The sequence below is a fragment of the Ambystoma mexicanum genome, chromosome 2p (assembly GCF_040938575.1).
Source record: "Ambystoma mexicanum isolate Mex_15411 chromosome 2p, UKY_AmexF1_1, whole genome shotgun sequence".
Lineage (NCBI taxonomy): Eukaryota > Metazoa > Chordata > Amphibia > Caudata > Ambystomatidae > Ambystoma > Ambystoma mexicanum.
This window is the reverse complement of record NC_090923.1, coordinates 956987933-957002294: the sequence shown is the minus strand read 5'-3', so window position 1 is coordinate 957002294 and position 14362 is coordinate 956987933.

Here is a 14362-nt window from a genome sequence, read left to right as displayed (position 1 = left end):
CTATCTTCAGGATTGCTGGCGTGATGGTTCCGGACACAGGTAGGAAGTTAGATTAAGTTCTTGGTTTTCACCTTTTGTCTTCCCTTCCTTCCTTTCAGGTATCCCAAGATCGAAGCGGGCGTGGCTGGAGGCAAGATGCAGGAGCAGGCACGGTGAGCGTTCAGCTGCTAGATGCAGAGCAACGCGAAGCACGTGTGGCAGTCCGGGCGTGGTTTAAATAGCCTTGGAAGAAGTTCCAGGTAAGTATTCTTCCACGGTCCCCACCCAAGTAAAATAGTTCCTTTGATAAAATAGTCCCTCCTAAGCCTCATTTGGCTTGAGGCTTCATGCAGCATGGTCTGCGTCAGGTAAGTGCACCAAACACCCTCTTTTATGAGCCTGGCGCCTATGGCGCCAGGACTGATGTCCAACATGAGCCTGACACCAAAGGCGCCAGGACAAAGTCCAAAGAGCCCCTATTAGGGGCCGCTGGGCTTTTACCCGAGGGCATGATGCCTGCTCCCGGGGGTGCTGGGCCTGTCCTGGTGGTCCGGGGGTAGGCATCATGACACTTATGTGTATTCCTGGATTCTTGTTTGGTACATTTTACCTTCAAGCCCTACTATTTCTCAACTCCTAGGGATAAGGTGGGCTTCATAATATCGCATCTTTCCGGTAATGCCCTTACATGGGCCACTCCTTTACTCAATTCAGGGGATGCTCTCCTGGATGATTATGAAGGCTTCATCACGGAACTCAAGACCATGTTCGAACGTCCAGAGCTGGTCCACGGTGCTCAAGAGAAGCTACTCGACTTCCAACAAGGATCCCAAGACATGTTGACCTATGTCACCAGATTCAAACAGCTAGCCAAAGAGGCGGACTGGCCCCTGGAAGCCAGTTTTACCTTATTTTGCAGAGGTCTAAATGAAGAGATTAAGGACGAATTAGCCAGAGTGGCACGTCCTAGTCCATTCCAGGCCCTCCTGGACTTGTCTATGCAAATAGACTTCAGAATCCAAGAAAGAAAGGCCGAAAAGAAAAAGAATAAAGTCTCAATTCAAAGAAACTCCCCAGAGAATACTACAAGGACCGAATCTGCCAAGAATCCGAGCACTGATTCTGAACCCATGCAACTCGGAGCCTTTCGTGGACCAATTTCCCCGCAGGAAAGGTTAAGAAGGATACACACAGGCTTATGTATGTATTATGCCTCAGATAAACATCTAGTTAAAGAGTGTCCTCTGGCTCCTCCCCGACGCTCGGGAAACGCCAGCTCCCGATCCTAAATGGAGCAAGGTTTCGGGAGAGCGATGTTTGCTCCACATCAATTCCATCCTTGAACTCTCCTGGACAAAACAAATTGGTGATATTACAGGCCTTTTTATCGCCATCCAAGGACAAGGTCTACCCCATACTGGCCTTGGTGGATTGCAGAGCAATGGCAGTCTTCATTGATCAAGATTGGGTAAGAAGTCATAACATTCCATATGAAGCAAGACGTTTTTCACAGCCAGTGGAAGCAATTGACGGAAGACCTCTTTCCTCAGGACCCATAAGTCTGCAAACAAGGGAGATCCATCTTTCCATAAATCATCATCAAGAAAGGATTGTGTTTGACATTATGAAATCAGCCCATTACCCCTTGGTTCTGGGCATGCCCTGGTTACAAAGGCACAATCCATATATTTACTGGACGGCCGGATCCTTATTCCTGGGCTCGGAGTTCTGTATGAACCATTGTTTAAACCTGGATACCTCAGTCACAGCTCCTATAAGTCTACCAAGGTGTCCAGAGACACCACTCATGGTTTCCAATATTGTACAAGTTCCAGAGATCTATCAAGGGTATTCTGATGTATTCTCTACTGCCATTGTTCAAGCCTTACCTCCACATAGACCCGAAGACTGTGCCATAGATACTGAACCCTCAGCAGTGATTCCCTTTGGCAGGATGTTTATCCTTTCAGAACCCGAAAAGAGAGCCCTCCGGGAATACCTAGACACTAATCTTGAGAACGGCACCATAAGACCTTCAAAATCACCATCTGGTGCTTCATTGTTCTTTGTTCCGAAAAAGGATACTAAAGAGCTCAGACCTTGCCTGGACTATCAGGGCCTAAATCAATACACCCTGAAAGACAGATACCCTCTACCCCTGATCTCGGATATCCTTGAAGCTGTGAGAGGTGCTGTGATATTCACGAAACTGGATCTCCGAGGTGCTTACCATTTGATCCGTATCCGGGAAGGAGACGAATGGAAAACAGACTTTAGAACACCCTTTGGTCACTTTGAATACCTAGTCATGCCCTTTGGTCTGACCAATGCTCCCGCAGTCTTCCAGTGTTTTATGGATAGGGTGTTCTCTGACATGTTATTTCTCAATGTTATCGTCTACTTGGATGACATATTGATCTTCTCCAAGGCCTCCTTGAAACATGAAGAACATGTAAAAGCAGTACTTCAACGTCTCCGTGAAAATCAACTCTTAGCCAAACCAGAAAAATGTTTGTTTCATGTCACATCAGTTCACTATCTGGGATTTGTCCTCAGTTCAGAAGGAATTAGTATGGACCCTTCAAAGGTAAAGGCCATACTGGCTTGGCCCGCCCCAACATCTGTTAAGCAAATACAATCCTTCCTGGGGCTTGCCAATTTCTACCGGAAATTTATTCCCACCTTTTCCGAGATTGTTCAACCCATTGTTAATCTCCTGAAGAAAGACGTTCCATTTAACTGGTCTATACCACAAGACAAGACATTCCAACGCTTGAAAGAAGAATTCACCCAGGCCCCCATCCTGGCCCAACCTGACATAAATCGGCCTTTTCTAGTGGAAACTGATGCCTCCAATTACACCATAGGAGCAGTTTTAAAACAAGAATCCGATGATAAGTTGGAACATACCATTGCTTATCTCTCACGGACCCTGACCACCAGCGAGACTCACTACTCAGTTCTGGAGAAGGAGTTATTGGCTATTCGTCATGCCTTCACTGAATGGAGACATTTACTCCTGGGTGCTAAATATCCAGTTCAAGTCCGTACTGATCACCGAAATCTTCAGGTCCTACAATCCATGGAGTGCAGGAACAGTAGACAAGCTCGATGGGCCTACTTCTTTGCTCAATATCAATTTCAAATTTCAGATGCTCCTGGATCGCAAAACTTGATTGCCGATGCCCTTTCTCGGTGTCCCGACTATGTTCCCTTGGAGGATAAGATCTATCCAAAAATGTTTCCACCCACAATCTTTGTAGCTCAAGCGATCAATCTCCTGGAAGAAATCAGAGCACAGACTCAATTATCTGAACTCTGGCAGGACATATCGAAGAAAAATCCCTGGCGTCTGACAATCAAGGAAGGATATTTATTCAAGAACAATTCAGTGGTCATTCCGACAAAAGAACTTCAACAGAAGGTAATGAATCTATGCCATGATACTCTTCACTCCGGCCATCGAGGAGTAACCAACACCTTCCGTCTTATACAAAGACAGTTCTGGTGGCCAGGGATGAAGTCCAGTGTAGTTCAATACATCAAGACATGTGCTATTTGTAGTCAGAACAAGTACGATAATCAGAGGCCGGCGGGTCTGCTTCTACAACCTACGTTGCCAACCCGACCCTGGGAAGTTATTGCCACTGACTTTATTGTTGAATTACCACCTTCCCGAGAATATACATTACCATTATGGTAACCATTGACTTGTTCACTCATCTAGCTCATTTTACACCATTGTATAAACTACCATCTTCCTCGGAACTTGCTGGAATTTTCCTGGAACATATTTTTCGTCTTCATGGCCTTCCTTCCAAGATTATTTCGGATTGGGGACCTCAGTATATTTCACAATTCTGGAAACATCTCTGTCGTGTTCTAGGAATCCAACGTGCCCTTTCTTCAGGCTATCATCCACAAACCAATGGGGCAACGGAACGAGTAAATCAAACCCTGGAACAATATCTTCGTTGTTTTGCCACCAAGGTTCAAGACGATTGGTCTCTCCTAATAACCTTAGCCGAATTCTCCTACAATAACTCAGATCATTCAGCTCTCAAGATCAGCCCTTTCTATTGCAGTCAAGGTTATCACCCGTCTGTTTTACCATCAGTTCTTACCGAATCTACTCTGGTACCTACCCTTGACTCTTGGATTCAGACGCTGATCGACTTACAAAGAGAGGCAAAGGATCAGTTAGAACAGGCCCAGACTCGAACCAAAAGATATGCGGACTCTAAGAGAAGACCATCACCTTCCTATTCAGTTGGCGATCAAGTCTGGTTAGCCTCGAAAATGATACCTCGATATCTACGACCAAACAAATGAGCTCCTCGCTATTATGGTCCATTTTCTATAAAGGAGGTCATCAATTCTGTCTCCTTCCGACTTAAGCTCCCGGATTCCTGGAAAAAGATACATCCAGTCTTCCATACTTCCCTGTTGAAACCCTACCTTAGTTCTACTCGAAAACCCTTCAAACCCACACCTGTGGTTGTGGACGACCAGTTGGAATATGAGGTGTCCAGGATATGTGATTCCAGGTATAGGAGGGGTCGACTACAATATCTGGTCGAGTGGAAAGGATACCCCCCTAGCGAGAGAACATGGGAACCAGTTTCTAATTTAAAGTCCCCTCGTTTGCTCAGATGATTCCATCTTATTCACCCAGGCAAGCCTGGAGGAACCAGTCTTCGGAGGGGGCATGCTGTCATGACCCGGCGAAATTGCCCCTTCTGGACCTCATGGTCATTGTCACGAAGGGCTTGTACTCCTTCTTCCTGCCAACATGGCCGTACCAAGCTCCGTGCTACGCACTAGCTTTCACGTCATGGCACGTACTATAAATTGGTCACGCCCCTGCGGGTCCGCGCGTCTCAACGCTATCTTCGGTAGGGACCCGACGTGTGCTTACTCTCTACATTGATTTCCTTGATCCTCTTGCTTCCTTCCTTGCCTTTATCCTGTTCCCGGATTTCCCCCCCTACTTACTCGTTCTTCGCTAATCCTGGATACCCTGGAACCACGAACTTCCCGGAACTCTGGACGCGTCCTGCAACCTGACGAGTCTCGGGCGAGCCTATTCAAGACCCGAACAAGAGTCCTGCGGCCGAACAAGGGAGATCCCGATCACAGGTGAGACGGGGGAGATTCACGACAAATTGTTTTCCTGCTCTAATTAATTTACATGTATAAGCTGTTGATGAGGCTAGGGAATTTACCTGTTTGGAGAATGATAAGGTAGAGTCAAGGTAGATACCTAACGTTTTTACTTCTTTTTCTACTTGTATGCAGTTCTCATCGATGATAAAGGAGGAGTAGTTTGTACTTAGTTTATTAATGAGGGAAGCAATACCTAGGATAAGAAGCTCAATTTTATCATTGTTCAGGCATAAGCCATGGGTTGCCATCCATGCCTGAACGATGGTGTAAATTTTGTTCACCAGTGCTAAATCCCTTTCGTAATCCCCTGTGAGTGGGAGGAGGATCTGGGTATCGTCAGCGTAGTTAGTATACGTGATACCCAGATGGTCCAAGTCATCAAACAGGGGCTTAGTGAAGATGTTATATAGCGTTGGTGAAACGCAAGATCCCTGTGGCACGCTGCAGGTGATGGGGATGGGTGTCACGGCTCGCTCCCTTCGTTCCCGTCCCCGCCACTTGGGGGCATGTTCTGGGGTTTATTCCTTACTGGACATTTCCTTCGAACCCTATGCTACAGTGTTCTGATGAATGTGGAGCGTTAAAACCTTATTTTCCCAGTTACTTCCCTTCCGGATCCATTCCTGGTTTTTGGCAGCCAGCATGCTATTTAAATCAAATGACTATGTTTCCCAGAATGCCTTGGCTCACTGTTTCACCTCCTGCTTCCCAGAATGCCTGGCTCACTGCTTCATCTCCTCCCTGGCATCCGGCATGCTACTTAAATCAAATGACTATGTTTCCCAGAATGCCTTGGCTCACTGTTTCACCTCCTGCTTCCCAGAATGCCTGACTCACTGCATCATCTCCTCCCTTGCAGCACAACGCTGGGAGGAGGATAGGCAACACCTGTGGCTGCAGGTGCAGCAGGCGGCACGCCTGAGGGGTGTGCTCGTTAAGCAGCTTTAAAAGCCTCAGTTTGCTTCAGTCCGGCGCTGGTCATTGTAGCAGTGTTCCTGTTGTGACTAGTCCCTGTTTCCTGTACTTAGTTTCTGTGCCTTGTACCTAGTTCCAGTTCCCTGTTCATAGATATTGAGCCAAGTATCTATTTCCAGTTCCTTGTTCCTAGTTCCAGTTCTTTGTTCATAGATATTGTGCCAAGTATCTAGTTTCAGTTTCCTGTTCCTAGTTCCATGCCTTGTACCTAGTTCCTGTTTCTAGCTTTGTGCCCAGTTACTAGTTCCTGTATCTTGTTCCTCTGTCCTGGATTTCGGATTTATGCGCTTATTTGATTTATGCTTTCTGAATTTACCTTTCTGTCTTCCTCTGTCTGCAGACAGCTTTTCTCTGAACTTTACTATTTGATGCAGCCCAGTCTGCCGGTGTTTTCTGTCCCTTTATGCTGTCCTGGTTACTGAAAAGCATGATGTATTAATATTTACTTTTGTAGAATTAGTACAGCCTTTTCTCCTTGGATTGGGTGGGAAAGATTTCCTTTTGTGGTATCATTTTCCCTGCTCCTGATCCTACTTTATTGAGATTCCACTCCATGTTTTCCATTACACTTCTGCATTCATTTTCCATTGATTATTAGGTGTGGGTTTGTTGTTACAAGTTCCAGAGTGTTCCCCTTTTAGTTTTCCTCACGATTTATTATCACAATTCAGACTTGCCTTTTACTAGGGTTTATGTATATCATTTTCCCTGCTCCTGATCCTACTTTATTGAGATTCCACTCCATGTTTTCCATTACACTTCTGCATTCATTTTCCATTGATTATTAGGTGTGGGTTTGTTGTTACAAGTTCCAGAGTGTTCCCCTTTTAGTTTTCCTCACGATTTATTATCACAATTCAGACTTGCCTTTTACTAGGGTTTATGTATTTTGTTATCTTTAACCCTTTGCTTTTACAGCCTTCTGGGTCCCTGTTTGATCTACAGGGTTCGTGAATTTACTGACATTCAAGTGGTCTTTCCGGTCCTCGTGAGTACTGTTTATAATTTCCTTATTCAGTATTCTACAGATTGTCAGTTCACAGAATCTGTCCTTGCTTGCCCGCTACGTGGGTTTAGCGCTGTCAGTATCTGTAAGAGCATAGTGGGTAAAGAGTTTGCCGACTTTCCTTTCAGTCATAAGGAGGTCCTAAGTGTTTACCCCACATCCCTTTTCCTAGATTGGTAATACTGTTTTACCTTATTGACGTTCCTGGGTTTTACATATATACACAAGACTTGGGTATTATATACACGTGGTTAGATTCAGAGTTGTTCACAGTGCAACTGTGTGCATTGTCCCTTTTGCCATAGTATGCCTTCTTCCTTTCTTAACAATGGGGTCTGCAGCTGCTGTGGGTGAGAAGACCCTCATGGTACGGTCACTAAGGAATGATTGGATCCACACTATAGCCTCAGTGGAGAAGTGTGCTGCTGTATCTAGGTGGTTGCACAAGACTTTATGATCCACTAAGTCAAATGCGGCAGATAGGTCTAATAGCAGGAGAAGTGCTGGTTTTCCAGAATCTCGTACTTTATCAATTTGGGCTTTTAGGTCAATCAATGCAGTTTCTGTGCCGTGCCTTGGACGGAAGCCGGATTGCCAGGAGCCTAGTAGTTGGTTTTGTTCCAGGAAGTTCTGGATTTGGATATATGCCACCTTATCCAGAATCTTCAAGAGGAACGGTACGGTAGTAATCGGTCTATAATTAGTGGGTATGGTTGGGTCTAAAGTTGCCTTTTTAAGGAGTGGAAGCACCCAGGACTCTTTTAGGTTACTCGGGATAGTGCCCGTGGTAAAGGAGGCATTAATTAACTTTGTGATAAACGGTGCTAGGTCTCGTGCGGCATCTTTGATGAGTTGTGCTGGGCAAAGGTCACCTTTGCAGTTGGACGGTTTTAGGCCGAGTATTGCTTTCTCCACCTCTAATATAGAAACTTTGGAGAAGTGGAATTGGGTGGTAGGTTAGGGTTGGAGAGCGTCTTAGTAGAGGGTAATGTGCTAGAGGCTAAAGTCTCTCGTTTTAGTTCTATTTTCTTTTGAAGGTTTAGGACTTTGTTAGATAATGCATGCTGGATTTCAGAGCACCATTTTTTATCTTTGAGGCAGTTATCTTGAGGCGTTATGGGGTTTTCCAGTTCTCTAAGTATGGAGAACAATTCTTTAGTGCTTGAATTGGCTTGTGTAATTCTGTTGTTGTAGGTCTCTTGTTTACCTGAGATGATTTCTTTTTTATATTGAGATGAAATGTTGATTAATTTCAGTTTATTTTCCGGAGTGGGGTAGGCTTTCCACATATTTTCCCATTTCCTTTTTTCTAATCTAATATTTTTTAGGAGAGGGGTGAACCAGTTGTTCAGGTGACTCTGTGGTTTACTGTTTCTGAGCTTAAGCGGAGCGATATCATCAAGGGTTTTGTTCATAATATTATTGAATTCTTCCACTAAGTCGTTTGGGTTAAGGTTGCTAGGTAGAGCGTTCAAAGTGGGCATGATGCCGGGGAGTAGTTTGTCTAGTGTCATATTTTTTTTATTTCTGGTAAGTGCAGGTGGTGCACAAGGTTGTTGCAGTTTAGGGGTAGTAGTGTCCAAGGAGAATGAGATTAGATGGCGATCTGTCCATATTTGAGGTGAGATAATAGGGGTTGAGATTTTGCAGTTATGGTCAGCAATCCAATCTAGGGTTCTCCCTTTGATATGCGTGGGCTCAAACACTCTTTGGATGTAGCCCAGTTCAGTTAGAGTGTTGGATGCTGCAATGGCTTGTGGGTCTTTGATATCATTGAAGCCAATATTAAGGTCACCAAGTAGTATTGATTGGGTGGTATCTTTGAGGTTTTCTGAAAGGATGGTAGATAGGTCTTCTATGAAGGTCTTGATGGGACCTGGAGGTCTATATATCAAGTGGAGGTTAGGAGTTTGAGAGTTAGCTGTGGGAGTCTTAGTAGACATTATCTCACAAGATTCAATGGTTGGTGAAGGAGTAAGTCTCATCCCAAGCTTAGTTTTGGCGATGATGGCTAGTCCGCCACCTCGAGCTCCACATCTATCCGTTCTGAGGATAGTGTAACTGTTGGGAACAGCTAGGGATAGTGCTGAGCCTGATGCCTCATGCAGCCAAGTTTCTGTTATGGCTAGGAAGTCGTAGTCTTCAGTAGAGATGACTTCAGATATTTCTATGGCATGGGCGACTAAAGATCTGGTGTTTATTAGGGCTCCTTTAAGTTTGGGTATGGGGTTTGTTGGTGGGAGTGTGGCAATATTTATTGATGCTGTGGGTGTGCAGCCTTTTTCTCTATTTGAGGGTTGTTATGCCTTTTGTAGTTATGAGAGTTAAGTTTGAGAATGGGTTCAGTGGCCATTTTGGTTCGATTGTTGTTAGTTTCATATTTGATGAGAGGATCAAAGATTCTAGGTAGTCGTGCTCGTAATCTTAGGTTTCTCTCGGCTATATTACATTGTGTCATAGGTTGTTGTGTTGCAGTTACTGTAAAGGGCGACATAATGTGTAGTCCCAGTAGTATGAGTAAGGTGCCCAAGTATACTAGGTTGGACAGTATAAGGTGCATTATATAATGTGTAGGGTATCCTGTATCTAAGTGAAGGGCTAATTAGTATAATTTTCTAGGTGAGCAGGCAAAGTAGCAGGTCATAGAAACTAAGTCTGTCGTCACAACTAGATTAGAGAATCAAATACAGCCAAAATTGGAGTGAGGGTGATCAGGGCTGGCACAGTTATCTATTGCTAATAATCTAATGCACAGTTATCTAATGCGGGTAAGGCACAAATGGGCTAAAAGCAATAGTCAAGGTAGGGCACACGAGTGTTGAATGCGATAGTCAGATAGTCTAAATGCAGCTATCACAAGGCAGGGCACGTGGGCTAATGCTGTTATCAAAGGCAAGGCGCACAGTATCAGGTTGAAGGGCACACATGGTCTGGGTACAGCTATTACAAGGCAGGGCACACGTAGGCTAATGCTACTAGTAAAGGCAGGGCACATAGACTAGTGCTACTATCAAGCTATCGAAGGCAGGGCACACAATGACAAGTTACATGTGGCAGGAGTGGTTTCTAGGCGACCATAAGGCACAACAAAATAGCCGTGTGGTCTCTAAGCGACCATAAGGCACAACAAAATAGTAATGTGGTCTCTAGGCAGGGCACACAATGACAAGTTACAGGTGGCAGGAGTGGTTTCTAGGCGACCATTAGTCACAACAAAATAGCAGTGTGGTCTCTAAGCGACCATAAGGCACAACAAAATAGCAGTGTGGTCTCCAAGCAACCATAGGCACAGCACAATTACAGAGTGGTCTAAGAGTGATCAGGGAGCCATAGGAAGTAACACAGTTATGACGTTGTGTAGCCGTGCGTGATAGCCGCAGGGCGGGGATACTTTAGTGTAACAGACATTCCTAGGAGGTAAAATGAGAATGAGCTAAAAGGTCACATGCGTGAGCATAAACGCATTTGCAATAGATGGGAGTCATTTAGAGAGGGTAGCGGAGTGAGGGCTTACCATCAGTAAATAGGAAGGCGTCACTGGGTCCATGGTGGTACTTTTCAGTAGGAGGGCAGAGTTCTTGGCCCAGGATCCGGACGACTCCTGACAGGCTCAGGACAGGGCTATCTTGTTAGGCGCCGGAAAAGGGTACAGATGATCACTCACGGTGTCAGCGCCACGCGCCGGTCAGCGGCGAACAGGGGCAAACAGGGCAGCTGGCCTTATACTGGCCTTGGGGTGGCCGCCGGCTATTCCGCCTGCCATGCACTAGGCGTGAGCTTCGTTGCCCAGAGCCGTATTCATTTGCTCCCATAAATCACTGATGTAGCAAACCAAAACTGCTTTAGAACAGCACATATAACATATGCCCGCACACAGTTAGCCCAAGTACTTAGCTTGAGTCTGGGAGCCCCGTGGGAATTCAGTGAACCACAACCATTTCCCCCAAAGTACTTATCTCAGGTCTGGGAGCCCCGTGGGACTGCCCAGACGAAGGATGCCGTGCCGTGATTCACCCAACCGTTCTGCTGTCCCTTCTGCCGCTCCTGATGCCGTTAGCGTGCTGCATTTGTTCCGCGTTCCATCATGCTTTTTCCGGCGTGCGTCGTGTCTGCTTCCGAACAGTCCACCGAACAAAATAAGCCACACCTGCCACTCGCCATTGCCTGCTAATAAGCTGTGCTTGATTCCAAACAGCTGGCAATGCGTGTGCGAGCAGGACTACCCGGCATGCTGAGGCTGCTGGGAACTGTAGTTTTAACGTCCTATTCACACTCCTGCATCTTAATATGCATATTTCATCACTCCCCGTCTCTGCCAACCCTTATTCCTGACAATCAACCTCCAGATAATATATGGGACCATTCCCGCACATATTTTCCACGCTCACCGCACAGCAGAAAAATAGTCATGTACTCTGGGCGGACACACTTGCCAGTGCCGCCCTCCCCTGTCATGTGTAGCTGACACCTGACAGCTGTGGATACATCAAAGCGTCTGGCGTGGGCAGTCTGATTAGCATTTCAAGGCCCCATGGATTTGCATCTCCATTGTTACACCTTGCTGGTGCCGGCGAATACTGTAGAATGTTAATTAGCAGGCCTCAGGGAAGACCTGGGTGCAGGAAGTGACAATGGAGACCACAGACCAATACCTCTTTGTAATGCAATGTGTCAACTTGGTACTAACACCCCTCCTTGGTATGAAAGGGCAGTGAATGTCCTGTCTGGAACCACTCCTTTCAGAGCAGGGAAGTATGTGAATGTTAGGAGACAAAAGTCTCCCTGAAAACCCTTACTTCAAAGGGGGACATGTTGTGACCTAGCGCCGCATAGGGCTCAGTTAATTAGGGAGACACTTTGATGTACAGCAGACAGGAAGATGGATGGGACTTAGAAGTATATGTTGTCATCCTTCCCCTGTCTGTTGCCAAGTGCTCTGATTCTGTCCTGAAGCATCAATGAATATTGTTGGTGGGGACCCAGGATTGGTTCATTAAGGTGGGCTTAGCATGCACCAATCATTGGTGCCCGTTTGGCTTTAAAAGAGGGCTGAGCCCCTCACTGATCAGATCATCTGAAGACTTTGCAAGGAGTAAGGAGGACTCATTTGGACCCAAGCTGAAGGTACAGTCTGCCTTACATCTTCTGGCAGTGAAGGAAGGCCAGGAGTTCTAAGAGGGAAGCAAGATCCCTCCCCTAAACATCTCCCGGGGAACAGAGGGAGATACCGGACTCAGAGGACCCGTCCAGCAGCACCAGAACTGGTACCCAGCCAGCAAACAGTGTGCCCTGCTAGATTCTGAGAGCAGGTTTCCTAGGTGGGAAGCGCTGGAGAGTCTCCAGACAAAGGGCACGGCCCTCCTGAGCTTTGGGCTGTCCGCCTTGAAAGGACACAAGCCCTGCGAAGAGGCTAAGAGGAGTGCCACACAAGCATCGTCCATCGTCCATTTTTTTAAGGACAATTTTGAGGCAGTGAAGTCCCCGAACCGCATCCAGCTGCACCTCTGACTGTTGTCATGCCGCAGTCACCAGAGCCATCCCAGATGCCTCGACCAGCATTCCAGATCCGCCAACCAGAACAGAGACAACGATTCATGGTCCTGAGCCGCCACTCTGGACAGCCTGCAGACGTTCATCCAGCCTCGCTGGCCGAACTGCCTGCCGCCTGGTAGCCGCAGCTGTCTCCCGCCATTAACTCTGTCTCACGGGCTGCAAACTGCCCTGGAACCGCCTCAACGCTGTCGAGCACCAAGAACTTCTTCAGCACCGGGTACATTGGGGCTCTGCCCCCCCTGGTCCTTCTCCAAAGGGCTCTAGAGACATTTACGACCCTTTGCCCATTTGGTGTTGAAACCAAATAATCTTGAACTATAAGACATTACTTTACCAACTACCCTTGTGTCAGTATCCAGAGTGCATCCCTTTCCTTTGTGAAACTGTCTGTCCTCTGTGTTCCTTTGTGGTGTGGGTTGTAATTGTAGTGTGCTAGAACTGTCTATTGTAGTAATAATAAACTAGATATTTGTATACAACCTTGACTGGACAGTCCCTTTTATCATTGGGTAATAATTGTATTTTCGCTGTGTTGCAACTAACTACCGATCCACGACATTGCAGCGATAAGCCTGCTGTTCCATCCGCGTTACCAAAATTGGACACAGAGTTCTTTTAATTTACTTGTATTCCAATCGGTTCGGATCCGTTCTGGTGTACTAGAGGTATGGGGTTGATTGATGGTTTAGAAAACGATATTCATCACTGGACCACTGGTGCCCCGGAAGTTGATTTGTCACATTGACCTCATGTAACAATAATGAGAAATTAGGGAAGTCAGTTCTGATAATAGTTTCTTCTCGATACCCTGGGATGACGGCAGAAGGGAAGTTGGTAGTTATTCCTTTCACTTGAATTTGGGTTTGGCTTTGGGTAGATTTATTGATCCCCACATACGCATATTATCTTCACATGTCAACATTTGGGGTTTTGGTGTTCTAATATTCTCTCTCTTCAATTCACCCCTAGTTTTGGGTCTGGGTCTCTTCTCTATTTGTACTTTCTCTCTGCTATGTAGATCTCAGGACTGGTAAAGAAGCTCAACCCTCTCTTAATGGATAAATGGAGAGTTTAGGGGGGCCTTTATTCTCTCTTCTCTCCACAGGTCTATGTAAGGAGGTCTATGTAAGGAATGAAAATATGTGTTGGCATCAGACAATGTTTGGGCGGTTTCGATGGCTAGTGAAAGTGTAGGTTTATTTATTTATAGAACAACTCGCTGGAGTGAAGGGGGTAAAGAATTAGTAAACTGTTGTAAGCTTACAAGAACAACTGGGGTCTCCCCAGGACCCAAATTGAAATTTCAAACTATTTGGCGTTAGAAATGACCAGTCTAACCCACCCGTTGTAGGAGCCCTCTTTAATATCAGCAAAAGATGCAATTCCCGGGAGATTCAACAGCTGATATGGTGTCTTTAACTCTTCTTTCAAAAGGAGGACTAAATACCAGGTTTTCTGATCATCCCCCAAGTTGAATTGGTGAGCTATCCGTTCAAAGTTCTGAAAACAATTCCCTAGATCGTCCCCCTCTTTGTAAGGCTGTAAGACCCCTGGGGACTGGTGGATTTTTCTTGGGCAGCTATGAGTTTTTCCAGCCTTGTTTGTAGTCTTTTCTCTGCCTCAATATGGTGTTGAGCTAGTTTAGCTAATACCACCTCTATAGATGCCATTGTATTGGGAGAA